We start from the raw sequence: 27,237 nt of genomic DNA, 5'->3' as shown, positions 1-27,237 counted from the left end.
GTGGGCACATAATGTCTCCTACAAATAACTAAATGTTTTTCAAGAAGAGGAGGATATTGGGATGTATACAGATAAAGTGAATGATATTGGGAGATATGCAAATCTAAAAGTAAATGCTATAAAAGTGTTATAACAATAAGATTGTATAAGATATGCACTCAGATAAACTAAACTGTGTGTATAATTGATGTATAGTTACATCAGCTGAAATTGGACAACTCATCATTTCCAATGGTCTTGTTACGTGTCAGTGAATCTACTTTTACCTACTAGATATTATAACATGTTGACTTTTAGGATGTACTCACACTAGGTAGGTTTGTTATATACTATGCCCAAGCACGATTTCCCCCCCACTGTATTTAACTAGGCCCGGACACGCTTTCATTATGACCATACGACTTTGTGTAAAGCCAAAACAAGATACAAGCACAGAGTTACAGCATGCAAATCAAAATGATTCTACTTATTTTGGTTTTTTTTTTGGATCGCATAGTGCGGAATGATGCTCTACCCTGTTACGGATTTATTGAGTGTGCAGTGCAGCATTTTGCTGTTAATTGTGCTGCATATACGAGAAGATTTTTACAGAGACATGTGATGTTAAAAGAGGAATTTTCAGCTTTTCTTGCCAACTACAATTCACGTCTGTCTATAACGTGAGGATAAAAACTCAAATTGTATAGAATGAAATGAGAATTGCATTTGTCATGTCAGTTTTCAGTGATCCGGCACATTTAGAAATCACACTGTTCCCGAATCCTACTGAACCATGCCTGGGCACACCTCTTCCAAGCGGGCCAGGGCATGGTATGGTTGACCTGGCATGAAGCAATCACACTAGTCAAACAAACTAGACTTTGGGGGGGTTTATGTGGACAAACGTGCTCAGGCATGGGACAAATTGCTAGTGTGAGTACACCCTTAGTCAACATGTTATCATATCTAGTAGGTAAAAGTAGATTCACTGATGCGTAACAAGACCATTGGAAATGATGAATTGTCCAATTTCAGCTGATGTAACTATTGGTAAATATTGCATTGCTGTCTCTTTTTTCTCGCTCTTTACACCTCAGACTATGAATATAACATCAGCTTATGTCACTTGCAGTAATTCTCTGATGATTTTGCATTAATGGAGTGTATTGACGAAGAGATTGAGAACTGAGTACAGGAATCAGATGGAGAACTTTGTTCCTTGGCACAAAGAACACTGTCTTCAAAATAACATCAGCAAAATCAAGGAACTGCACCAAAAAGACTGGTCACTATTCAGGGAGTGGATGTGGGGGTAGTGGAATACTATAAGTACTTTGGGGTCCACATCAATGACAGGCTGGACTGGTCTTGTAACACGAAGTAACTAAATAAGAAAGGGCAGAATAGAGTCTTCTTTCTTAGGAGATTACACTTCTTTAATGTAGTTAGTGACATCTTTCACATCTTCAACAACTCTGTGACAACAGTGTGATTTTTTCAACACTGTAGTATGTTGGACCAGTGATATCTATTCAAGAGTGGCCCACCGTATCAAAAAGGTAATAAAAAATGCACAGTCAGTTCATGGGGCGATTTTCGACTTGCTGGAGATAATAGTGGAGAACAGGAAATATATAAAGATTAAGACCCATTGCTCTGTCAGTCCAAATTCTGGCAAACCTTTTTGAAAACATGTTTTCACTTTTTCATTATGGGTTAGTAAGTGTAGATTGTTGGGAAAAATTGACAAATATACCCATGTAAAATGAAATCTACAACACAATAAAGTGTGCAGAGTGTGAAGGGGCTGCTTATTTCTGAATCAGTTGTGTTTATGCTATGTTGGTTAGTTTTTACAGAATTGTAATGGGTACACACTTTTCACTTTCCACTTATTTTACTACATCAGGAACTGATCCCTTAAAAAGGCTTCCATGCTATCCAAATAAAATAGACAAGTAACCTAGCAAGAGAGCAATAGTTATTATAGTCACTCAGATTGTCTTTGAAACAGGGGCTCCGAGCTGGAGAGTGGCTTCTAAATTCAGAAATTGTTACAAGCTATTAAGATAAACAATGGATACATACCTAATCGCAGTTTCCATCTAAATCATTGAATGTCCTTTGTGACTGTGTCAGTCAACACCTGTAAAAGGATAAAAAAATGCTGTTCTCATGAATGAGTTTGGAAACATTATTTGCTTTAAATATATTAGTTTCACAAGAAAAAGGATATTCAGCTTAAAATGTCTCATCAGAGATACAAAAGATTCAACTTTGCAGCAGTAGTACTAACATGTACAGTTTAGTACAATTATTAACAATAGAAACAAATGTATTATTAAGCAGCTTCAATCTTCAGTTGTTGTTCAAGAACTCATTTTTAAGTAAATGACAGATGACATCATTTTAAATATTTTTTAATGTCTTTTAATATCTGCTTAGTGAAAAGATTGAGCTAGGCCAAATTCCTAACAAATTTATTAAATTACAGTTCTGGAATAATTTTAGCTGTTCTCAGTGCTTCCTCTAATATTGTTTTATCCTTTTTATAATATTGAGAACAAAACATGCACTTTATTCCAGATGTGGCTTGTCACAGCAAAAATGTCAGTGTACACTTAACACTAAGCTGTTTACTTAAACACTGCCAGGGTGTACATAGGAGTCCCACTAGTATGGTGTTAAAGTGACATTGTTAAACATCCCCTGCAGGGTTCATTTTTAACTTTACGAGTGTTCTAGTATAAATCATTTCAATGTATATTTCATTACCTTTTAGAGTGAATTATGGACACTTTGCAGTGTTTATGAAAAAACCCTTACAGTTAAACAACTAATCTGCTCCAGTATATATTTCACACATAGCAGTGCACAAATGTACACTTTCCTAGGTTTATTCCAGTCTATCATTTGTCTAAATTTTAATAATTAATTTTAGTTTTTTGGGGTTTTTTTGACACTGAGCAGTGAACTCTTAAAATGGTAACACTGCATCTTTAAGTTATAGACACACTGTTGTCAAAGAACAGGATTTAGCTAATACCATTTGGTCCTAGTACATAATTAGTTTGAAATTTATAAAATTAACAGTATTTTCAAAATACAAGAAATAAAAGACAAGATTTATATAATACATGCAAAGAAATGTTTATTGTGTGAAATAACAGTAATAGAATTATTTTATTACACACATTTCACATGAAAAATGCATGGGAAAATGTAATTTTCTGTTACACAAGTGTATATTTGCAAATGTTTGCTTTTTAAAGTAAAGAAAACAAATTTACTTAATGTAAGTCAAATAATTTTATGTTAAAAAAAATGACAACACTGAAATGATGAGACCTGCCAATAAAAAATGTCACAGATATCTAAAAGTTCAATAAACCAGAGTCAGAATAATATCTCCTCAAACTAAGATGTAAAGGCACAATTTAGAAATTGTCAGTATGCATTCAATGAGTCTGAAGGGCAAAAGATTTGAAGAAATCCAAATTATTGATTTTAAAAATGGATATACTCTTCTCCTTATCCCTTAAGAGATGAAACTACATTCAGTGCCATATGAACAGGTTTTCTTCAGTCTAAAATGTTTGCTTCTTCATCCAATTTGTCCGATTTGTCTAATCTTTCTAAGTATTTGGTATTCACTCTAATGCTTTCTCTAATGCTTTCTCATAATGCACAAAGTTTAAGGAAGGCTTCATGAGTGCATTCAACTGGTCTATGGATTTTTTGCACTTCTGTCTGATATGGCATTGTTTGACCCAATATTCCAAAGTAATATTTATAGATGTCCACGTCAGTAGAATACTATTTTGGTAATCTGTCATTAAGATTACTGTGGTTGGAGCCTCTGTGTTCAGTATACATTCATCAGTCCAGTAATGAATTTATCCCCACAGATTCTAAGCATCGTATCTCTTTATTTCTTTCCAGGGTTTCCAGAAAATTTGATAGGATATTCTCAATTCCTTCTTCATTGTTGTTTTGATTTGCTTGCATTGATTCCAATAATTTTCATTCTATAATTTGTAAGCTTGTCTTTTCCAGATTTATCTTCTGTCAGGGTCCTAGGTATATCGTCTGGTCAGTATGGTTGCTTGTTATATTATCCCCTGTGTGTTTTTATTTCTTTCTCTTTAGTTCATTTTTTTCCTTCCCTGCATTTCGTTCAGAAGTTTCAGATATTTATGTTGAGTCACTGCATTTCTAACAATTCTTGTCACTGTCTTGTATTTCTAGTTGTTGAAATAAATTAGACATCTTTTGGATTTTTATGTGGTTTGATTTGTAAATCTCCTTCTCTCTTCTGACTCATGCAGCATTTCACCTCTCACTTATGACATTCTTAAACTCATTTGTGTGTTTTATTACTACTTCAGTTTCTTAATCAAGATTTTCCAGATATGTTATTTTGTTGCTTGTTCCTTTCATTTTTCTTTGTTTTCTGTGTCCAATTTGTTCTTAATTCCCTTATGGTGTTTCATGTTTTACTTACATGCAATTTGGTATTTTTAATATTATTTACATAATTCTCTGGCAATGACTTAATCACTATACGGCCTCATTTCACCACCTTCACTTCTTCCATGTTTTTAAACCTTCGGTTTATAAGAAAAATTTGAAAATTGTATTACCTTGCCAGGTTTTTTTTCCCCAGCTATATTGCTCATTAGAGAGGAGAGGAAACAAGCTGGTGAACAGAGTGGAAACAGGTGGACAGGAGTAGACCCCCAAGGAGAAGCAAGTGGCAATCTCTCGGGAGGTGGCTGTGTGTCGCTCCTGTTGAGCGTATTTGAGAACGGAGCGACCATTATGCTCTGGAGGTGCTCTCACCAGGAGGAGCCTTTGAGACGGCGTTGGGAGTGTAGAGCAGCCACAACGGTTGTCAGCGGTTAGGGCGGAGCAGGGCTCAGTGTTGCACGCAAATGCCATGGGATTGGTGTGGGGGGACACAGGCCATATGAGATGGGAGTCTGCACCTGCTGGTTGACGTCTCTCCGGGCTGTGAGGTCCAAATAGGATAAGCCACAGAGGCATCAGTTTTAAAGGAAGACACCATGGTTTTAATGAGTTCCCTGCACTGCATTGTTTTAACCTCGTTTTTAACAGCTTTTTCCATTTACTGTATTGATTTTAACTGTCCCTTTCACTTCATTTTATGGATTATTTATTTATTGAAAGTTTGGAGCAATGCCCTTTTTGGAACACTTGTTTTTTGGACTTTTAACCTCCCCTTGCTTGGTGTGTTTTGTCCTTATCTGCCACACTCATCTCGGTTATGGTACTTGTGGTGTCGGGTTAGAGAAGCTACCAAAAGTGAAGAGGGAGCAAGGAGATGACCTGCACTGTCGCATCATCTCGGTTTTAATATGTATGTTCTGAATATGTTCTTTTATGAGTTTTGAAAATTTATCGATTGTTTGTTTATGTGATACATGAACTGATCGGCATTTTGTGGAAATAATAATATGCAGAATGACAGATACTATAAAAGTTCTATGGTTGATGCTGTTTTGTGCCTGTCGCTAATATTATACTCTTTACTTAGAGTTAACTCAGCCTTACTTTTTTAAATGTAGAAATATTTTTAAAGATTAATAAATGTGGTTTGGTTTTAGGCACATGGATCCCACGCTAGAATTTCCTGATTAAGTCTGATTATTTTTTTGTGGGTTTTTTTGAGCCATTTGTGTTTACCTACTCTTATTATTTTTCATTTTTTTAGAGGATTGTTAGGTCAGAACATAAAGTGAATGCGACAGGAAAGGGTCTAAAAAGATTCTTCCAACAGTAAGCTGCAAAGTTGCAGCATGAGTAATACACATGGTAATACTAATAAATAAGAACGAATACTTCCATGATGATGTAGGATATATTTTTCTTAATAATGTTCCCAAAATAATTACTCAAGAGCTATAGAGGAAGAAGCATGGCAGCAATGGCGTCTTGTGAACTATGGGTAGTGTCCCAATATTAAATATCATGGACATGCTATCCAGGGGTTGGCCTAACTCTTTAAGGGTGAGGTGTTGCTCAGGACTGCAGGAACACCTAGAAGAAACACTAGGAGGATGGCTACAGGACATTCACAGTGAAACCACAACCCTGCAAATACTAATAGTAGTTATAAGTTGTAAAGACTCTCCAGAGGCTAACTAAACAAATGTCAAGAGGAAGAGATGCCAGATTAAAAGAGGTTACATAATTTTGGTATTTTCTTAGGATATGGACCAGATATCCTACTATATACACAGGTAATGGGTTTGCTGAACCGGACATTCCAGGGAGGCATCAAACTTACTTTTGTGTTCCCATCTTGGGTTCTTTATTAATAATACAGACACCTTTTTCATTACTTTGGCCTTCCTGGTGTTCATTCTGGGTTTAGGGTGATGCGAGAGAGCCTTCTATCTTGCACGCTTTCCATCATAGACACAGGAGGACATACAAAATGCCAATAAATAACCTCTCGGCATAGGATTCAAATTCAGGGTGTTGAATATACAAAACAATGGTACTAACCACTGTTCTCTACCATCTTTTAAGATAAAATAATTAAAAGTGGTGATAATTTTAATTTACCTGTTTGTGCTGGCAAATGTTTTATGGAAATAAAAAAAAATCAGCCAAATCATTGCAAGCCGAGTAAAATAAAAAGAAGTGTAAACTATGCAAATACAGTATTTGTTTAGACCTAGAATTGTGTTTAACTCATTGGTTTTCAGAACATGACAATTTACATTTTTTGGGTAATGACTATTACCTTATTGAGAATTCAATTTGGTTTACCATAAAAAACAATCTAGGTCTTCCTCTGATGTATTTTGTTTGTTTTTGGTAATGAACCGACTTATTAGACAACAATGGCATGCTTGTGTTTCTCTTCAATGACATGTCTATTCACTCAATGTGGTCTCCCTAGACATCTGCTTTATTGATGCAGAAACCATGCTGGAAGGTGAAGAGCAGAATAAAAAGCAAAATTAGTCAAAGCAAAATTAGTGATAGAAAAATGTGTGCATGACGTGTGTAGCAAATATGAACAATTACTATGCCATAGTGATTTATGCTTTCTAAGGGAATGCCGACATTAGATTTAGCATATTTATGCATACACACACACATGTAAAATTTTCTGAAATCTGAGACGCTGTAAATGAGCTGTGGAAATGTAAACATTCAGAAACAAAGTAGAAAACAAGATTAGCCACAAACCTTCTGTAATATACTGGTTACACAAAGAAAAGAGAGAGAGAGAGAAGAAACATATAAACTGTGGAAGTGTATTGTACACTGGAGTAAGATGATACCAAGAGCAGCTCTCTCTCCCTTGCTCACAGGCTGGCTGTGTATCACAAATGCTTAACATCTGCATGCTATCTTGTTCGATGTTATCAAATCATCCAGCCTTTTGGACCTTTGCTCTAAAATAAACCACTTGGATATAGCTGGTGAGCCAAGACCTCAGCCACAGGCAAGAAACTTACAATTACTCCATTGTACCAGAGACTTTTTTCTGATGAAATAGATGTGATGCCTTTGATGACGTTTATTTATAAGAAGTTAATCAGCATTTAAAATCACACAAGTACTAATTTCCTGTAATGTTTGAGTGTTTTTGCCTTCTACTGCTCGTGTTAGGTTGCAAGATGAAACAACCTATTTTCCAGGGAAAATGTACTCCTTTCAAAAGGCTAAATTAAATGAAATGGAGCCAAAAAAACATTTTCATTAAAATTTGCACTCCAAAAGATCATAAGATACAGGAAGACAAGCAAACTACATGAAGAGGTATCCAAATAAAACAGAACTAAATAGAAAAGACAAGCAGGAGGTCAAAACTTTACTGTTGTACTCAACTTGAAATAGTGTAGACTAAGATGATTTATATTAGAGATTTGACCAGAATATGAAGAACTATTAGGGAGCAGTCTAAATTGTTGTCTGTTATGAATGTCATACATTAGATTTGAATCTTGAGTCATTTTGTTGTGCTTAATAAATATTTATATCTTGCAAGTACCATGGAGGACAAATGGGCATCCTGGCTGGATGAGAGAACAACTTTTTGCCTGGACAGAAGGATATAAGGGATGGACAAGCAGAAGCCAGAATCCAGGAGCAGTTCCATACCCCATATGACAGGTGGCAGTGGTCCTCTTTAAGTATCCCAGTTTTGACATCCACAGGGTGCTTGGGAGTTGTAGTCCAGACCCTGGGTGCCAATATAGGGTGCTGTTGGGGGAGGACCTCCCTGGTTCCCACGTGACCCAGAAAGTATTTCTAATAGGACACACAATACAACTGGACGTATTCCCTGGTCCTGCTTAAAAATGCTGCACCTTGGATAGTCAGAGTCGGCGACACTCACCAGGAGGGCGGAAGCAGAGAAAAGAGTCAACTTGTCTTGGAATTGTGTAATTACTGGCTGGTCAGATTGTCTAATATACTGTGTGTAATAAAAAGTATTTTATTTGAATTCTGGAATATATTTGGCAACTCCTGTGTCAAAATTTGGGGGCTCAGTGAAGCCTCCAATTGGATAAAAAACACTTTGAGCTACATTTTTTGTATGAAAATGTGCTATAAAAATAAATGTTGTTGTTGTTGTTATAATCTTAATTACTATTTTTAAGCATTCTTGGAGGGATGGAAATTTTAGTTTCGCTTTTACTTTGACATAATTTGTATAGAAATTAATCATTATTTGATTACAATTATTTAAATAATAAATACAGTCATTACATTTGTAAGGGTTTTGGTTTGTTTTTAATTTTTATGCATTTTTTTCAGATTGGTTTCCTAAATCTAACAGCTGCCGTATGATCGTGACAATTATCTTAGGAAATTCCAACTGCGAAAAAAGTTGTCTACTTTTTTAGACCGTGTTGTCCCACATTTTGTATTTCATATGATTACTGCTATGTTTTGTTCCCGTTGTCAGGACAGCTTTACACTATTGCTGAAGGCATATCCTTCAAAGGCAGGACATTTGCAGTAACAATACAACAACAAAAACATTTATTTATATAGCACGTTTTCATAGACATGATTTAGCTCAAAGTGCTTTACATGATGAATAAAGAAATGTTTATAAAAAATCTAAAAATTTTAAAAATAAGATTAGGCAATACTTAGTAACAAAGAATAAAGTAAGGTCTGATGGCCAGGAGGACAGAAAAAAAAAAACTCCAGATGGCTGGAGGGGTTCCAAGACCACAAGACCGCCCATCCCCCACTGGGCATTCTACCTAACATAAATTATCTCAATCAGTCCTCGTGGTTTTCAGGCTTCACATGGAAGAATTAGATGATGATCATCATGTGGACATCTGGCCTTCAATCCATCAATGTAGGGACAGCACGGTGCCTTGATCAGGTGGTGGTGGTGGTGGTGCAGACTGCCACCACAGAAAACTGGTAAAAGAACAGCAGAGAAAGTAGGGGTTAGTATGGATTGTGAAGCCATAATAACAATGATAATTAAATGCATCTACAGAATATCAGCGTTACACTAAAATGAAGCTATAAGAAAGCCATGTTAAAATAATGAGTTTTTAGCTGTTTTTTAAAGTGCTCCACCATATTAGCCTGGTGAATTTCTCTCAGTAAGCTATTCCAGATTTTAGGTGCATAACATCAGAACCAGTTGCATCTTAAATGTTGTAAGTCGACTTAAGTATACAGGGTGTCTTCGGGTTACGACACAGTTCTGTTCCTACAACAGTGATGTAACCCGAATTTTGGTGTAAGTCGAAACACACCCTAGTCACTTACCTAGCCTAACACATTTCCAAAATCATAATCTAGTACATAAAAACACAACTAAGCCACAGAAAAAGGAAAAGGACATAAATATTCTCTACTATACACTGCACTGTAGTAACAGAACCTGCGGTGGGTTGGCACCCTGCCCAGGTATGGGCTCCAGCCTTGTGCCCTGTGTTGGCTGGGATTGGCTCCAGCAGACCCCCGTGACCCTGTGTTCGGATTCAGCGGGTTGGAAAATGGATGGATGGATGGATGTAGTAACAGAAAACAATGACAAAAAATTAGTGTAAAAAAATTCCTTACCTTTATTCCTTCTGATCTCTTTACAATGTCTAATTTCACTTCCATTGTGATGGCTTTCCTCTTCTTAGAAGCACTACCATCTGAAGACTTTGACTTTCATTTAGGAGCCATGATAAGGGACAAAAAGTCGCCAAACAAAGCAATACAAACAGAACACTTGTGCCGCGTGCAACCAAACTATTTCGCCAACTCCCTCAGTCATACGCCGCGTTACTATGTATTCTTCCACTGCGAGCAACCAAACTAGTTCGCCCACGTAGTCTGTAAGTATGACACTAACAGCGTAAACTGAAACACTCATGTCTCAATTTTTTTAAGTTTTTATGGGAGTGAGCGTTGTAAACTCGAAACATCGTATGTCAAGACGTTGTAACCCAAGGACCCCCTGTATTAGTTCTCTTTCAGCTGCTCCCATTAGGGGTTGCCACAGCGGATCATCTTTTTCTATATTTTCCTGTCCTCTACATCTTGCTCTGTGACACCCAGCACCTGCATGTCCTCTCTCACCACATGCATAAACCTTCTCTTAGGCCTTCCTCTTTTCCTCTTTCCTGGCAGCTCTATCGTTAGCATCCTTTTCCCAATATACCCAGCATCTTTCCTCTGCCCATGTCCAAACCAACGCAATCTCACCTCCATGATTTTGTCTCCCAACCTTCCAACCTGAGCCGACCCTCTAATGTACTCGTTTCTAATCCTGTCCATCCTCGTCACACCCAATGCAAATCTTAACATCTTTAACTCTGCCACCTCTGGCTCTGTCTCCTGCTTTCTGGTCAGTGCCACCATCTCTAACCCATATAAGTCATAATAATATTATTAGGTCACTGGAGCTGCTTACTCTTGAGCATGCTATATACATTTGTCCATGAGTACAACATTTCTGCATTATATCAATTCCTGCTTTTCCTAGTGACTTGGCATTCGTTGATGGTCATTACAACACATCATTGTACAAACAAGTGTATTTTTTTTAATTGAAACAGGTAATCAGTAGGAATAATGTGACACTTAAGTATATAATATTATCATCATTAGATGTTTATGATTTTCATTTGTTTATGTTGTGCACTCAAGTAATTCTTTTGTTGTTTTTCTTCAGTTGTATGTGGTCCCTTTAAAGTCTGCAGATGTATATGTAAAGAATTTTGGAGAAAGGGTATTTGGGCAACTATGTTTAAGGTAAGCAGATGCATATGTAAATGTAAACCTATTTGGAAGGGGGGGTCCCTTCTCAATTATGACAATCTATATTACAGTGGAGTAACTCATGAAGGATTAAGTTTAAACTGATGCTGCTGGTCTAGGTTCTTTTGGATCCGAGGACACTACTTTCACCTCAACTTCTCTCTTACTCCATTTTTGCTTCTAATAAAGCAACAGCTATGGTCACAGCAAAAATTTCACCAAGGCAATGTAAAAGGCTGGTAAGCACTTATGCAAAATGCCAACAAGATGTCATTTATACTAAAGCAGGAAATATCAGCTTATGGGGTTAAGTGGTACTTACTTTTTCCCTGGTAGACCATTACATCTTTGGATATTTTTGTTGAATAAGTTATTGAAATGACAAATTATCCTTGTGTTTTTATTCAAGTATATCACCTAGGCACTCTTTACATAAAGAACTACTGTTTGCCAGTTCCAGTATGTTGAAAAAGTAAACAATTTCCATGGAAAGTACTCACTTTTTCACATGAATTTAAGATCTGACAAATCCAGAAGAAAAAGGAACTGGCACCCACTACAGTAGCTAGGCATTGTAAGTGGTAACTAAAAAGTAGATGCTATAAGGGTACCAGAAACAGAGCAGAGGTCTTACAGTCCACCACAAAACAATAACGTTTTCATAAGCCTAATGTATCTTTAATATATGTTGTACAATATTGGCATTCTACTAAGTATGAGAGACATTTAATACTCAAGTAAGAATGAGAAGTGGGAAGACCCTACAGGTATTCAACACGATTTCTGTAAAGAAACTCACAGCAATCCAGATATGCTGGCTAAAAGCAACGGGAAGCTTTTGCTCAAGAGAGAGCAGGAAACCATAGGCTGCTTTAAAATCATATTGTGAGTGTGGATGTGCATAAACGCACTCAGCAATGAATGGCAGGAATAAGGGTACAAGATGTTTTTCCACTTGTGGGGAGGAAGTGGTATTGAGCCAAATAGACGAGAGAAGCTAACTTTATATATGAAAATAATACTTTCAAAAAAATCTGAATATTTTGAATTCAGGAGCTGACCATACTGCATTGTCAATCTGTAGTTGAAATGAAATCACATGCCATAGCTAGATATTAAGTGTTAACCTTGGTTGCAACAAACCAAATATTATGCTGCTATAACTGAAAATATCTTAGGCATTTCTTATCTCTAAACAACTGTTTTATCACCCCTTTCTTAGACATTCTTTCCAGTATCTACACCTTTCTGTTTCCTGTGTGTGCATACACTAGAGTCTGTCCATCCATTTTTTTGAAGAATCCAGTTCAGTATCAAGGAGAAACAGGGCTTATAATAAAACACAAAGCTGAAGCCAACCTGAACATCTGAGTGCTAGTTTCACTTAAAGTATTACTCGTAAAACAATTTTAAACTGTGCTCCATTTCCTTGAGTCAAATGCTCCCAAGGCACTTTGAGGACCGCTAGTGAGGGACTGAAAACTCCAGATACGTCGGGATTGACCTTTTTCTGGTTGCATGTGAGCACAGAAAGCATGAGCTCCAGGGACCACAATCAGAAACTGAAGTTCCATAAAACCATGTAGAAAGGTTATGGTGGAGGGATGAAGAACATCCCTTTGAATTATACCCTTCTTAAAGAATTTTAAAGAGAAAGAAAAAGACACAGAATACCGCCAGGGAGGAAACTTTAAGCTGCTCACATGGACTAAAGCACTCTCCAGTAGGACAAGACACTCTCAAAACATCCAGCTTAATTACTTGAATAAACAGGTGAGACTGAAAGATGTCCTATCTCTTGGCTTATCAAGCACTTCCCAGAGGTCACAACAGACACTCTTCATGATGTTGACTTTACACCACAAAAGGCTGCCAAGTCTAAATACAACATAAGACACATAACACAACATAAGGTACATTTTAAAATGTCTGTAAATTGGTTGGACAGATATTTTTCATTACTTAGAAGAATGGATAAAAGAATTATTGGGTACAGACCACTTACTGACACACTGGCCTTTAATAATTCACCTATTGAAAAGTAGTTTTCTTCATGTAAACAGACAGTAAAACTGGACACGCACAATAAAACCATAATTAATTACTGTAAAAAACAGAATACCTAGAGACATCCGCATTCAGAAAGGTCCTACCTTGTATAGAAACCAGCCAGATTTTACTTCTAAATAAGTTCTCACTTGATCTACTGCTACTTATTATTGAAACTTGTAAAAGCAAAAATACTGGCTTACTGAGCCAAAATTAACGTAGTGGAGACAAATGTTTGTGATGCTTGAGACTCAACAGAGTTTGATAAAATTCTTACTGAACATACATTTAGGATTACAACTTTTGACAAAGATCTTAATGATTTAAAACAACAAATGATCTCCATGGAAAACATTTATAAATGATTAAATCGGCAAACATCACCTTCTCCTAGATGCTCTTGCCAATATTACTGTATATGCAATCTTTTCCTTCTTTGTCTAAATCTTCCTCGTCTCTTCATTTTTACAGTCATGTCCATGGAGAAGTAACATTACTCAAGCAACATTATCACTCCCAGACTCCAATAATCAACATCTCTAAACATGTTCTCTTCCCCCATTGAAGGTAGTGTCTTATCTTTGGGCTTATCATTTGTTTCTACATGTTCATATAAACTCTTTATAACTCATTGATTGAACTGTTTAAACCTTTCAGGAAAATTAAACTTCTGTCTTTTTTTTTCAAAAAATCCAAGACCTTACATGTTTCATAGAGATTTATCCATAAATTCCATTTTTACCCCTTTGGGTCCTGTTGAACCATTTATTGACACGTTCTGTACTTTAATCTTATGAGATGTAACATCAATTGAAAACAACCATGACAATAATAAAATTTCAGTATTTCATCTATGGAATTTTCAGCTTTAAAACAATTGCACCATGATACATGTATTACTATTAGACCCGCTGACAAGGGAAGTGCAGTTGTAATTATAGATGGGGACAGCATGCTAATGAAGGCATCAGACAGTTATCTTATACCAGAAATGGCACACTGCATGTTAGTGCAGTGAATACGCTTGACTTGAACATTCCTAATTTTCATACTCTTTCTCTGCACGTTTAGCATTCATTTGCTCAGATGCTGATGCGCTTGCTGCTTCCTGAACAGCTCTTCTTTTCACCACCCTAGTGGCCCACGTCTTCTCTTCTTTTGTCAGCATCTTTTCGTGTTAAAACTGATTAAGTCAGTGTTTGTGTTGCAATTACTTAGTATGTTTTTCTTAATTTTTCACCTAAGCTGGCACTTAAGTCTTCAATCTGCCTCAAGAATGATTTAAGGTATTAAGAGGTAGAGGAAGTGATGGCGAAGGTGGCAGGGATGAGAACGGCGCCCGCACAAATGCGCCGCACGGCCTCCCTGCTGGCTGCTGCCGAGAGTTGATTCTACAATAAAATATAAAAATAAAAAGAGGAATAACCTTGGAGGTCAATCATCACCCCAAAAGCGGATAGTAGACGTTACGTAGTATATGTGTACCAAATTTCAGGTCAGAAGATCAATCCTGTAAAGACAAACAAACAGCCATGGTAGTGTATTATATAAGAAGATAGAGTGTTATAAACAGATTCAATATAACAACTACTGCTAAAATAGTGGATACCATGAAAGATTTGGTCTAGATCAGTGTTTCCCAAACTCGGTCCTAGTGAACCCTTGTGGCTGCAGGTTTTTGTTCCAACCAGCTGCTGTTTTTAATTGAACTCCTGGGCTAATTAAGTGGAACTGATATTTCCCAAGTTCTTTGTTTAGGGAACAATATAGAAATTAGAAAACTAAGTGCTAAAAAAAAAAAATATTACAATGTACCAAGCAGTTATATAGGAATAATGTATTTTTGTTTCTTTTCAACAGTATTTTCATCTTGATTTTCATTCTACTTTTCTAGGTCTTCTAATTGTTTAATTAATCTATTATTTACTCATTAGTGGGTCAGTTGCTAAAGTACTTGCAGCCTTTGATTATTCAGTTTTGTTTGCCTGGGTGTCTGATCTGCTCGTTTTAAATTGTCATTATTAAGATACAACAAAGGGGGGAAAACTGCACAGAGAAAGGGCAAAGTATAATGAAATCAACAAAAGAGAGTTAAGCATTTAAATCTATTGCAAAAGCAGAAATGTTTCTAAATGTCTTATAAATGTAAAAATCATGCTGCCATGCTTTTCTGAATGTCGAGTAAAAGAAAAAAAAATACCAGCTAATTAAATGAGATCAGTGCTATCAGGTGTTGTCACTGATTAGGAATCCGGTTGGAACAAAAACCTGCAGCCACAGGGGTTCACCAGGACCGAGTTTGGGAAACACTGGTCTAGATAGCTGTGCCTACTGACCTGATTGCTAAATATACTGGGATTTTTTAAAAACACTTTTTTTAAAAAACCCACACCCATGTTTACAAGTCCTCTGTTTACTGCTTAAGGTACATAAAGGCCTCAACTAACACCCCAGGACGTCCAATAGTATCTGCAAATGGTTCACTTTTACATCCTTATTACCCAGTTTGTTGCCGTCAGTGTAAAAGCACTTGGTGTGTCTAACAAAATCATATATAAAAAACACTACAGATTTCATGTCAAAGTTTAATAAGACCCTTTTAACCCTAATTGTATCTTGGTCACGTTAACATTGAATCACTTTACAATAATATTCCTGTGATGTGAGAGGTCCATGGCGGCTTGAGTTAAAAAAATAAAAAAAGAATAAATAATAGACACTCAGGTTCGGAGTGGAAGTATGTGGGAACATGGTGGAGCTGCTCTGGAAGTTGATGGGGCATTCAGCTGATCATCGATTCCTGTATAGACACGTGTGGTTCGGTCAAATGCCTCAGCATTCCAGAGGCTGTAATCAGCTTCAGCACACTTGCATGCTTAGGTGGATAAAAAGGAGCCTCTAGAAAGAGAAAGAAAGTACAATAAGATGTAGAGACAGAGAAATAAAGACGAGTGTCAAAAACATTGAAGGTTAAAGCAAAAGTAAGAGGAAATGGCAGGATTGGGAGAGGAGCTGGTGCAATGTGGAGTGGAGGCAGACAGTTGGGAAAGTGAGCCCCAGTAGAGGAGCATGTGGTCAATGCTCAGTATGAGGCTTATGGTTACTCCTGCTGAGCAATCTGGGAGCAAGAGTGACCAAATGCTCTAGCAGGGCTCCCATATAAGGCCGAGGAGTGGCAGTGGGAGACAATGGAACAAGGTTCAGCACGGTGCCTCACAGACACTGAAAGTACTGGCAGTGAGAACCCAGGCCTAGTGTAAGGTTTGACTGTGCTTGTCGAGAGGATGTCTCCTTTGTCTCTAAGACCCTTATGGAGTAAGAAGAGGAAGCATCAGTTTTAAGAATGTAGCACTGTGACTCCTGATTACCTAAAGAAAAGATTTTCTGCCAATGGGATTTTAACCTAAATTTTATGGATTAACTGTATTTATTGTTTATTTATTGACTTGTAACCTGTACTGGACACTTGTTATCCATCCATCCATTTTCCAACCCGTTGAATCCGAACAGAGGGTCACGGGGGTCTGCTGGAGCCAATCCCAGCCAACACAGGGCACAAGGCAGGAACCAATCCTGGGCAGGGTGTCAACCCACCGCAGGACACACACAAACACACCCATACACCAAGCACACACTAGGGCCAATTTAGAATCGCCAATCCACCTAACCAGCATGTCTTTGGACTGTGGGAGGAAACCAGAGTGCCCGGAGGAAACCCATGCAGACACGGGGAGAACATGCAAACTCCATGCAGGGAGGACCGGGAAGCGAACCCGGGTCTCCTAACTGCGAGGCGACACTTGTTATATTGAGATTATTTATTTTATTGATTTTGCACTGCACTCTTTGCACTTTGGGGGATGTGAACTTCAGATTGTCTTGTGTGGAGCTAACCCGGGCAGTCACGATTGCCCAAATGGCAGCTGTAACTACTGTCTATGAGACTCTTAACCAGTGGTCACTTTTTTATACATAGGTACTTTGATTTTATTTCTCCATCAACATAAGGGAGTAGTAATGAGTGAAGTGTTCAGTCCCAGCCTCGCAAACCTGTTTGTCTCTTATTTCGAGAAGTCTTTTATTTTTTCAGCTAGTAAAAAGTTCCATCATTACTTCTCTTTGTGGTCCAGATTCATTGACAATATCTTCTTAATCTGGTCAGATACCACAGGGGAACTTTTTGAATTCCATTCACTTATCAATACATATGACAGTAATTTAAGATTTACACTTGAGTACAATGTTTCCACCATTAATTTTTTAGACATTTCTGTGGCTAATTTAGATACACAATTTTCTAATTTAGATACTCAAAACAATAAACTTGGAACATAACAGACAACCCATTAAACACCATGCATGGATACAAATTGGACATTAAAAATGTTACTGCAGCAGTTTAAACATGGATAAAGGTGGCAGGCTAAACGTAAAAGGTATAAATATAACATTGACACATCCTTCCAGCTATAATACGAATGGAGTTATTTATCATTTTATTTTGCCCTAGCCCATATTTTTACATTGGTAAAAGTCAACGGTCTGTATACAGCAGTATCTTGGAACACAAAAGCAACATATGCCCTTTGAAAAGCATCCCGTATCATGGCACTTTAATGAAAAAATGCATTCCATTATTGAGATTGTTAAACCACATCCCAGAGGCAGAGATTACAACAATCTATTAAGGAGAGAGGCATGCTGGATTTATAAATTGGGAACAGTTCTGCCAGGTAGGCTCAAGGAACTGTTTGAGTTGAGTTGTTACCTCAACAAAGTAAGAGGAACAACAAGACTTAGTTCTTGTAACTCTCCATTACTGTTGTCAGAATTCTCTTTGTTTTCTGTCAACTTTTGTCAGACCCTGTATGCACAGGATGTTATCCAGTAGTATTGAAATTTTCCTTTTAATCATATGTGCCCTGTAGTTTAAGTGTTATTTATAAATTTCTTATATAAAAGTTATTATAACATTTAACACTATATAACATTCTAAATGATCTACAGTATAAATGTTATTTAGAAATGTTTTGTATAAATGATCTACCTTAAGCAATTGGGTTGGCCCTGCCTTAGTTGGTGTGACAGATGGCAGTGGCTTCTGCCTGACCGGGAGCCCAATATAATGGAAGGTACGGGGGAACAGATGTGCACAGGACACTGCCCACCTTGAGAGCACTAGAGGGAAGCACTCCCCCCGTGTTGCTGTGGCTCCACAGATTCCTGCAAGGCTTCATGGGAGTTGGAGTTCGGGACCACCCTGTTAGGTTCTGTGGGGGCCGACTGGGGGAGCTACAGAGTCCTACATTGCTAACAAGCCACCTGGAGCACTCCCAGGAGCAACATAAAAGGGGCCGCCTCACTTCACTTGCGGGGCCAGAGTCAGGAGGAAGAGGGATGAAGCTTGCCAGAGGAGGAGTGGAGGAGGAACAAGGAAGAGAAAGGAAGAAAGAAGGACTGTGTGTCGTGTTATTGGTGCTTCTACTGTGCTGTTCAGTGAGGAACAAAAGTAAAAGCGTTTCCCCGCAGTAATAAAGCCATGTTGTGTGGCAAGACTTGTGTCTGTGTCAGGGATTCGGCAGCTGTAGCGCTCTCTGGTAATATAATTCTTTAAAAATAGTAGTTGTCTGTTTTACTTATGCTGATTGCATACAGCTGAATCCCCAATAAGATTGCAAAGCCTTTTATAGTCCTGAAGAAGGACTTACGTAAATTGTCCACAATGCATCAGTGAGGCCTCCAGGTGGACTGTGGTTTTACAGCCCTCTATAGCACATTTTGACTGCACAACAACGGATATGCTACTCCTTTGGGACTGCTGATATTGACTTGGGTCTTTGAATTGATCCTTACTGCATTGTGCCTAAACGGCTGTGATCTGTCATACAGTATATATGATGTTAAGATTTGCTCATTTTTTTATTAGCTTACTCCTGTGTAAATACTGTCATGTATTTGTGTGTATGTGTTCTGGTGATGGTAATTTCCCACCACTCCAGGGGTTGGCACTGTGTGCTAATGCCTTTTCTCTTCCTTCCTCTGCAAACCAGAGAACTGATGGCTGAATCACCACTGATGTCACTTCCAGTGTTTGCCCACTTGGACCCATGTCTTCTTACCGGAAGGACTCAAACATGGAAGATCCGAAATCTTAATCCAGTTCGATCTTGGACTCATGTCTGAGAAGAGGTCTATGCAATTGTTGCACGCCTTTTTATATTGTTTTTCAACACCTTCTATTATATGGGGTCACCAAGGTGGTGCCCCAACTGTTTATCTTTGTTGGTCTTTTACAACACATAATTTATTACAGTTAATGAATTTTGAACTGCTTGTGTCAATAGTATTGTAAATGCAATTAACAAAATAAACGTAATGTCAGAGTCTAGTAACATGGAAACAAGAGTAATAGGTGAGCAGGTTGTCAGGGAAGGAAAGGTTACCACAAGCATAAAAGACAAATTATTTAACCTAAATAAAAATGTAATGTGCATCATTTAATCTTATCTAGCACTTGATAAAAGGGTGCTGCTTGTAAATAAGTAAATTAATTCTGGTCGATTGCATTGCCATCTATAAAGTTAAATACTATAAACTGAAATTGTCTGTGAATTTAAAAATGATCATAAAACACTGCAATATGTAGTAATTAGACCTATCTTTCTATATAAGTAATTATAAGTTCATCCATCTAGTATATGAAGCCACCATAGAGCCAGCATTTGACACAAGCCTGAAATAAAAAATAAACATGATGCCAGTCAATCACAAGGCCCTCACAAGCACATTCACACTCTCATCATACTCATTTAGAACACACACCTTTGGGAAGTGTGAGGAAAAACCCTAGGTTCCCAACAAAATGACACAAAAAAGTAGGAAGAATATGCAAATTCAAGACAACAATAGTGTTAAGCTGTACATCTAACAAAGGAGGCATGACAATTAAGTGGATTGCTCTACCTTGAAAAGGTGGCAAACTAAGCAAAATTTAACATCACTACACTTTTTTTTAAATATAAAGCTTTATTTGTTCAAGAGAAATATGTTATAGCAGTTTAATAATATGACATTCACACCTAAGTTTCAGTAAAGCAAAATTTAGAATGTCTGCTCAGTCAACAACAACAACATTTATTTATATAGCACATTCTCATACATATGATGTAGCTCAAAGTGCTTTACAAGATGAAAAAGAAAAAAGGAAAAATATAAAAATTAGGCAATATTAACTAACATAGAATAAAAGTAAGGCTAGGGAAGACAGAAAAAACAAAACAAAAAACTCCAGAGGGCTGGAAAAAAAACAAAATCTGCATGGGTTCTGGGGCCAACGAGACCTCACAGCCTCTACAAGGCATTCTACTTAATATAAATGATCTCAATCAGTCCTCATGGTTTTGAGGCTTCACGTGGTAGAATTAGAACATGATGGTCATGTGGCCTTCTGGCCTTCAATCCATCGATGTAGGGACATCATGGTACTTTGATCAGGTGGTGGTGGCGCAGATTTCCACCACAGAAAACCAAAAAAAGAATAGTAGAGAAAGTAGGGGTTAGTACAGATTTCGGAGCCATGAAAAAAAATATAATTAAATTCATATACAGAATATCAGGATTACACTAAAATGAAGCTATGAGAAAGCCATGTTAAAGTAATGAATTTTTAGCAGTTTTTTAAAGTGCTCCACCATATTAGCCTGGTGAATTTCTATCAGTAAGCTATTCCAGATTGTGGTGTGGTGATTGGAGCGGATTTCAATGGACATGTTGGTGAAGAGAACAGAGGAGAGAATGAGGTGATGGCTAGGTATGGTGTCAAGGAGAGGAATAAATAAGGTCAGAGGATAGTGAATTTTGCCAAATGGATGGACATGGCTGTGGTGAATACGTATTTTAAGAAGAGGGAAAAACACAGGGTGACGTACAAGAGTGGAGGAAGATGCACACAGGTAGATTACATCCGATGCAGATTTAATCTGAAGGAGACTGAAGACTGCAAAGTAGTTGCAGGGGAAAGTGTAGTTAAGCAGCATAGGATGGTGGTCTGTAGGATGACATTGGAGATCAAGAAGAGGAAGAGAGTGAGGGCAGAGCCAAGGATCAAATGGTGGAAGCTGAAAAAGGAAGACTGCAAGGTTGAGTTTAGGGAAATGATGAGACAGGCACTGGGTGGTAGTGAAGAATTACCAGACAGTTGGGAAACTACAGCAGATATAGTAAGGGTGACAGCAAGAAGGGTGCTTGAAATGACATCTGGACAGAGGAAGGAGGAAAAGGAAACATGGTGGTGGAATGGATAAGTACAGGAGAGTATACAGAGGAAGAGGATGGCAAAGAAGAAGTGGGATAGTCAGAGAGATGCAGAAAGTAGACAAGAATACAAGGAGATAAGGCACAAGGTGAAGAGAGAGATGGAGAAGGCTAAAGAAAAGGTGTATGATAAGTTGTATGAGAGGTTGGACACTAAGGAGTAAGAAAAGGACCTGTACCGATTGGCTAGTGTGAGGGATTGCCGGCCATACAATCCGGCCAATACCCCCAGGCCGCCAGATGGAGCCCTCCCTGCAACATAGAGGTACCTGGAATTCCAGCAGGGCCTCATGGACCTTGGAGTTTTAATGCACAGCCCTGCTGGATACCATGGGAGCCGCCAGGAGTCGCTGCAGGGAGGCCCAGGGATTTATGCTTTCCGTATAGCCCGGAAGTATTTCCAAGTCACGGGAACAGAAGAAATGATATACTTCCGAGCTGAAGAAAAGGAGAAGTTTTTACCTGACCCGGAAGTGATAGACAGACCCCCGTGACCCTGTGTTCAGATTCAGCGGGTTGGAAAATGGATGAATGAGTGGAAGTGATAGAAAGTCACATGGACTGAGGGACAGAACCACTTCCGGGTCAAGGACTATAAAAGGATTGTGGGAAATCCCAGACGTTGAGCTGAGCTGGGTGGAAGGGTGGCAACGCGTCTGGGAGTGGAGGATTGTTTATTATTGACTAGCAAAATACCCGCGCTTCGCAGCGGAGAAGTAGTGTGTTAAAGAGGTTATGTAAACATATATATACATAAACATATATACATATATATATATATACATATACACATCCACATATATATATACATATATCAACATATATATACACATACAGACACATATATACATATACATATTTGTATATCTACATATATATACACATATATACATATACTTATTTGTATATCTACATATATATACACATATATACATATACATATTTGTATATCTACATATATATACACATATATACATATACATACATAGTGCGTTGCAACACGGGCTGCGATTGTTACATGGGAGGGAGAGGACAAATCACAGCTTCCCGCTTTCTAATCGGGCTTGTGATTGCTGCTTTGACGGATGCCCAGATCCCACAGTATTTCCCCTTAGGAGAGACGTTAGGCAAGTGTAATTGAATAGCGGTGCTGCAAGTTATTGCTCTTTTTATCTTTATTTTATTTTATTGTAGAGTCAACTCACAGCTGCGCGCACCAGTGCGTGCGTGGCGGATGCGTACGGCTGACGTTTTCATTGTCTACCACCTCTGCTAATCATTCTTGAGGCAGATTGAAGACTTAAGTGCCAGCTTAACTGAAAAATTAAAGAAAACATACTAAGTTTTAAAAAAAATCAGTTTTAACGGGAAAAGATGCCGACGAAAGAAGAGAAGCAGCGGGACGCTAGGGTGAAGAGCTGCTCATTAAGCAGCAAGCTCATCAACCTCTGAGCAAACGAATGGTAAACGTACAGAGAAAGAGGATAAATACTATGAATGGTCATGTCAACTATATTGACTCCACGTTATCGTGCAGTGCGCTGTTACTGGTATTTTGATAAAAGAATCTGAATAACATATAAGAAGCGTATAAATTATTAAACAGTAAAACATTAACATTTAAGAAGTAAAGATACATTGAGTACTACTGTAGTGCTTTCGGGTATAGTACATTTTTTGTTTGCCCATTACATGCATAAATGTATACATTTTTTGGTGTACCTACCCAAGAACACGCGACATGACCCGGCAGTTAAAAATTTATCGCTCCAGCAATTTTAACTCTGTTACAAAGTCATCTAATATGGTATTGCAAACGGCAGCGGGAGCGTTTCTATAAACTCAATTTAAACTTACTGTTTACACCGTGCTTTGAAGATGCATAGTATGCGACACGTGTTTCGCCGTAATTGTGGGCTCATTAGGAGTACACAGTCACTGCACTCCCTTACAGGAATCGATCTTCGGACGTAGAGGCGAAGCCCCTAACGTTGTGCTACGGCGTGTGGTTCGTTCATTTGACAGCATGTACATCGGGGTAATTACATTGCAGGCATTCGTAGTCTGATTCACAATCTGATTGTATGGGTGGTTACCTACCAGGTAACGCTTGTGGTTGGTGAGCAAGTCGGCTAACTTCTGCCACGGTGCCCTCTTTCAGTTGCGAGAAGCAGATCATACAATGGTTGAAATAGTTTAATATATATAGCAAAATCACCGCGCTTCGCAGGGGCGAATATGGTATTGCAAACGGCAGCGTTTCTATAAACTTAATTTGAAGTTACGGTTTATACCGTGCTTTGTTTCATATTCTTTTCCTACTTTATCAATTCACTCCTGCTGCGTTCAGTCACTTCACGTGAGCCGCTCTCTTGTGTGATGTTGCGATGTCCACGGGTTTATTTAATGTTAGCTAAGACCCGGCAGTTAAAAGTTTCTCGCTACAGCAATTTTAACTCTGTTACAAAGTGATGCAAACTCTCGTTTATACCTCGTGTCTTCTCATTAAACTTGTATCTCGCGAATATGGCATTACAAACGGCAGCGGGAGCGTTTCTATAAAGTTAATTTAAGGTTAGGTTTATACCGTGCTTTTTTAAACCTCGTGTCTTCTCATTAAACTTGTATCTCGCGAATATGGTATTGCAAACGGCAGCGGGAGCGTTTCTATAAAGTAAATTTAGACTTACGGTTTACACCGTGCTTTTTTATACCTCGTGTCTTATGAAGATGCTTGTATGCGTCACTCACTCGCTTCTTATTGTTTCGCTGCCTTGTCAATTGTGTAATGAGTGTTTTCTTCAGCGCTCTTTGGGGCTCCTCCTTCTTTTCTACGTACTGAGTTCACAGTCAGTTCACGTGATTACGTGGGAGGCGTGATGACGCGACACGCAACTCAGTCTCCTACGGCCATCTTGCTGCCTTCCATTACAGTATATGGACAAAAAAGTGGTTCCAGTTATGACCGTTACGCTTTGAATTTCGAAATGAAACCTGCCTAACTTTTGTAAGTAAGCTGTAAGGAATGAGCCTGCCAAATTTCAGCCTTCCACCTACACGGAAAGTTGGAGAATTAGTGATGAGTCAGTCAGTCAGTCAGTCAGTGAGGGCTTTGCCTTTTATTATTATAGATTATTGATTATTGTTTATTGGAGTAGTGTGGAGTAGTGGTGCTTTGTGCACTTATTTATAATAATAAATATTCACTTTGGACTTTTACCTGGTGTCTGACATCTGGTCTGAAGGTTCAAGGGGTTGACAGTGCCTCTATTTGTCACACTAGACACAGGGACCAAGCTGGGAAAGAAGTGCAGCAGGTTAGGGTAAGGATAAAGATGGAAACATACTCACAAGCGAGGAGAGTGTGTTGAGCAGATGGAAAGAGTACTTTGAGAGGCTTATGAATGAAGAGAACGACAGAGAGAAGAGGTTGGGTGATATGGAGATCAGGAAGTGCAACGGATTAGCAAGGAGGAAGTAAGGACTGCTATGAAGAGGTAGGAGTGACGGATGCATTCAAGGTGGAGGTGGGATTACATCAGGGATTGGCTCTGAGCCCTTTCTTATTTGCAATGGTGATGGACAGCTTGACAGATGAGATTAGACAGGAGTCCCTGCGGACTATGATGTTTGCTGATGACATTGTGATCTGTAGCGATTGTAGGGAGCAGGTTGAGGAGACCATGGAGAGGTGGAGATATGCTCTAGAGAGGAGAGGAATGAAGGTCAGTAGGAACAAGAGAGAATACATGTGTGTAAATGAGAGGGAGATCAATGGAATGGTGAGGATTCAAGGAGTAGAGTCGGCGAAGGTGGATGAGTTTAAATACTTGGGATTGACAGTACAGAGTAACGGGGATTGTAGAAGAGAGGTGAAAAAGAGAGTGCAGGCAGGGTGGAATGGGTGGAGAAGAGTGTCAGGAGTGATTTGTGGCAGACAGATATTAGCAAGAGTGAAACGGAAGGTATACAGGACGGTAGTGAGACCAGCTATGTTATATGTGTTGGAGACAGTGGCACTGACCAGAAAACAGGAGACAGAGCTGGAGGTAGCAGAGTTAAAGATGCTAAGATTAGCACTTTGTGTGACGAGGATGGACAGGATTAGAAATGAGTACATTAGAGGGTCAGCTCTGGTTGGACGGTTGAGAGACAAAGTGAGAGAGGCGAGATTGCATTGGTTTGGACATGTGCTGAGGAGAGATGCTGGGTATATTGGGAGAAGGATGCTAAGGATAGAGCTGCCAGGCAAGAGAAAAAGTGGAAGGCCTAAGAGAAGGTTTATGGATGTGATGAGAGAGGACATGCAGGTGATGGGTGTAACAGAACAAGATGCAGAGGACAGAAAGATATGGAAGAAGATGATCTGCTGTGGCAACCCCTAACGGGAGCAGCCGAAAGAAGAAGAAGCTTTTCCAGATGTTAGGTGCATAACAGCCAAAGGCTGCCTCACCACTTCTTTTAAGTTAAACTCTTGGAATTGCAAGCAGACATTCATTTGAAAAGCTAAGGTTACGATATTGAGTTTAAGGTGAAGGGCATTCCGAGATATAGGAATGAGCGAGATTATTTAAGGCTTTGTAAACCATAAACAGTATATTAAAATCAATTCTAAATAGCATGGATAACCAATGTAGTGACATCAAAACTGGAAAGATGTACTTGGATTTTCCTTTCCTAGTTAAGATTCTAGCAGCTGCATTCTTCACTAGTTGCAATTGATTAATGTCTTTTTGGGTAGTCCTGAGAGGAGTGCATTACAGTAATCTAGCCAACTGAAAACAAAAGTGTGAACTAATTTTTCAGCATCTTGCAAAGTTATAAGGGGTCTAATTTTTGCTATATTTCTTAAGTGAAAAAATGCTGTCCTAGTAATCTGATAAATATGTGAATCAGAAATGTAAATGATCCCATACATCACTAAGATTACTTAAATATGTAATCATAAACCACACTAAAGCCCCTACACTCACCCATAACAGACAGCACACTAGTAATAACATGAGACAAAAAGAGTAAAGGGAGGCACACAGTGTTATATCCCTTATTAATTAAAACAACAGGAGTTTAGCAGAGGCACAAGAAGAAGGTTAGCAAAGTTATTTTAAGATAAAATTAACTACATCTTGCAATCTAAAAAGCCTCCAAAGTTCTATGTAAAGACAATTGGACTTTTTTTAGTTTTAGATCATTTAGAAATATCATGTTTCTATTGGGGGCGGCACGGTGGCGCAGTGGGTAGCGCTGCTGCCTCGCAGTTGGGGGACCTGGGTTCGCTTCCCGGGTCCTCCCTGCGTGGAGTTTGCATGTTCTCCCCATGTCTGCGTGGGTTTCCTCCGGGTGCTCCGGTTTCCTCCCACAGTCCAAAGACATGCAGGTTAGGTGGATTGGCAATTCTAAATTGGCCCTAGTGTGTGCTTGGTGTGTTTGTGTGTGTCCTGCGGTGGGTTGGCACCCTGCCCGGGATTGGTTCCTGCCTTGTGCCCTGTGTTGGCTGGGATTGGCTCCAGCAGACCCCCGTGACCCTGTGTTCGGATTCAGCGGGTTGGAATATGGATGGATGGATGGATGTTTCTATTGAGTTATGAAGGGTGCATTAGGATTCTTCCAATTGAGGAGAATTAA

This window comes from Erpetoichthys calabaricus, chromosome 9, assembly GCF_900747795.2.
Source record: "Erpetoichthys calabaricus chromosome 9, fErpCal1.3, whole genome shotgun sequence".
NCBI lineage: Eukaryota > Metazoa > Chordata > Cladistia > Polypteriformes > Polypteridae > Erpetoichthys > Erpetoichthys calabaricus.
This window is presented reverse-complemented; position numbering follows the sequence as displayed.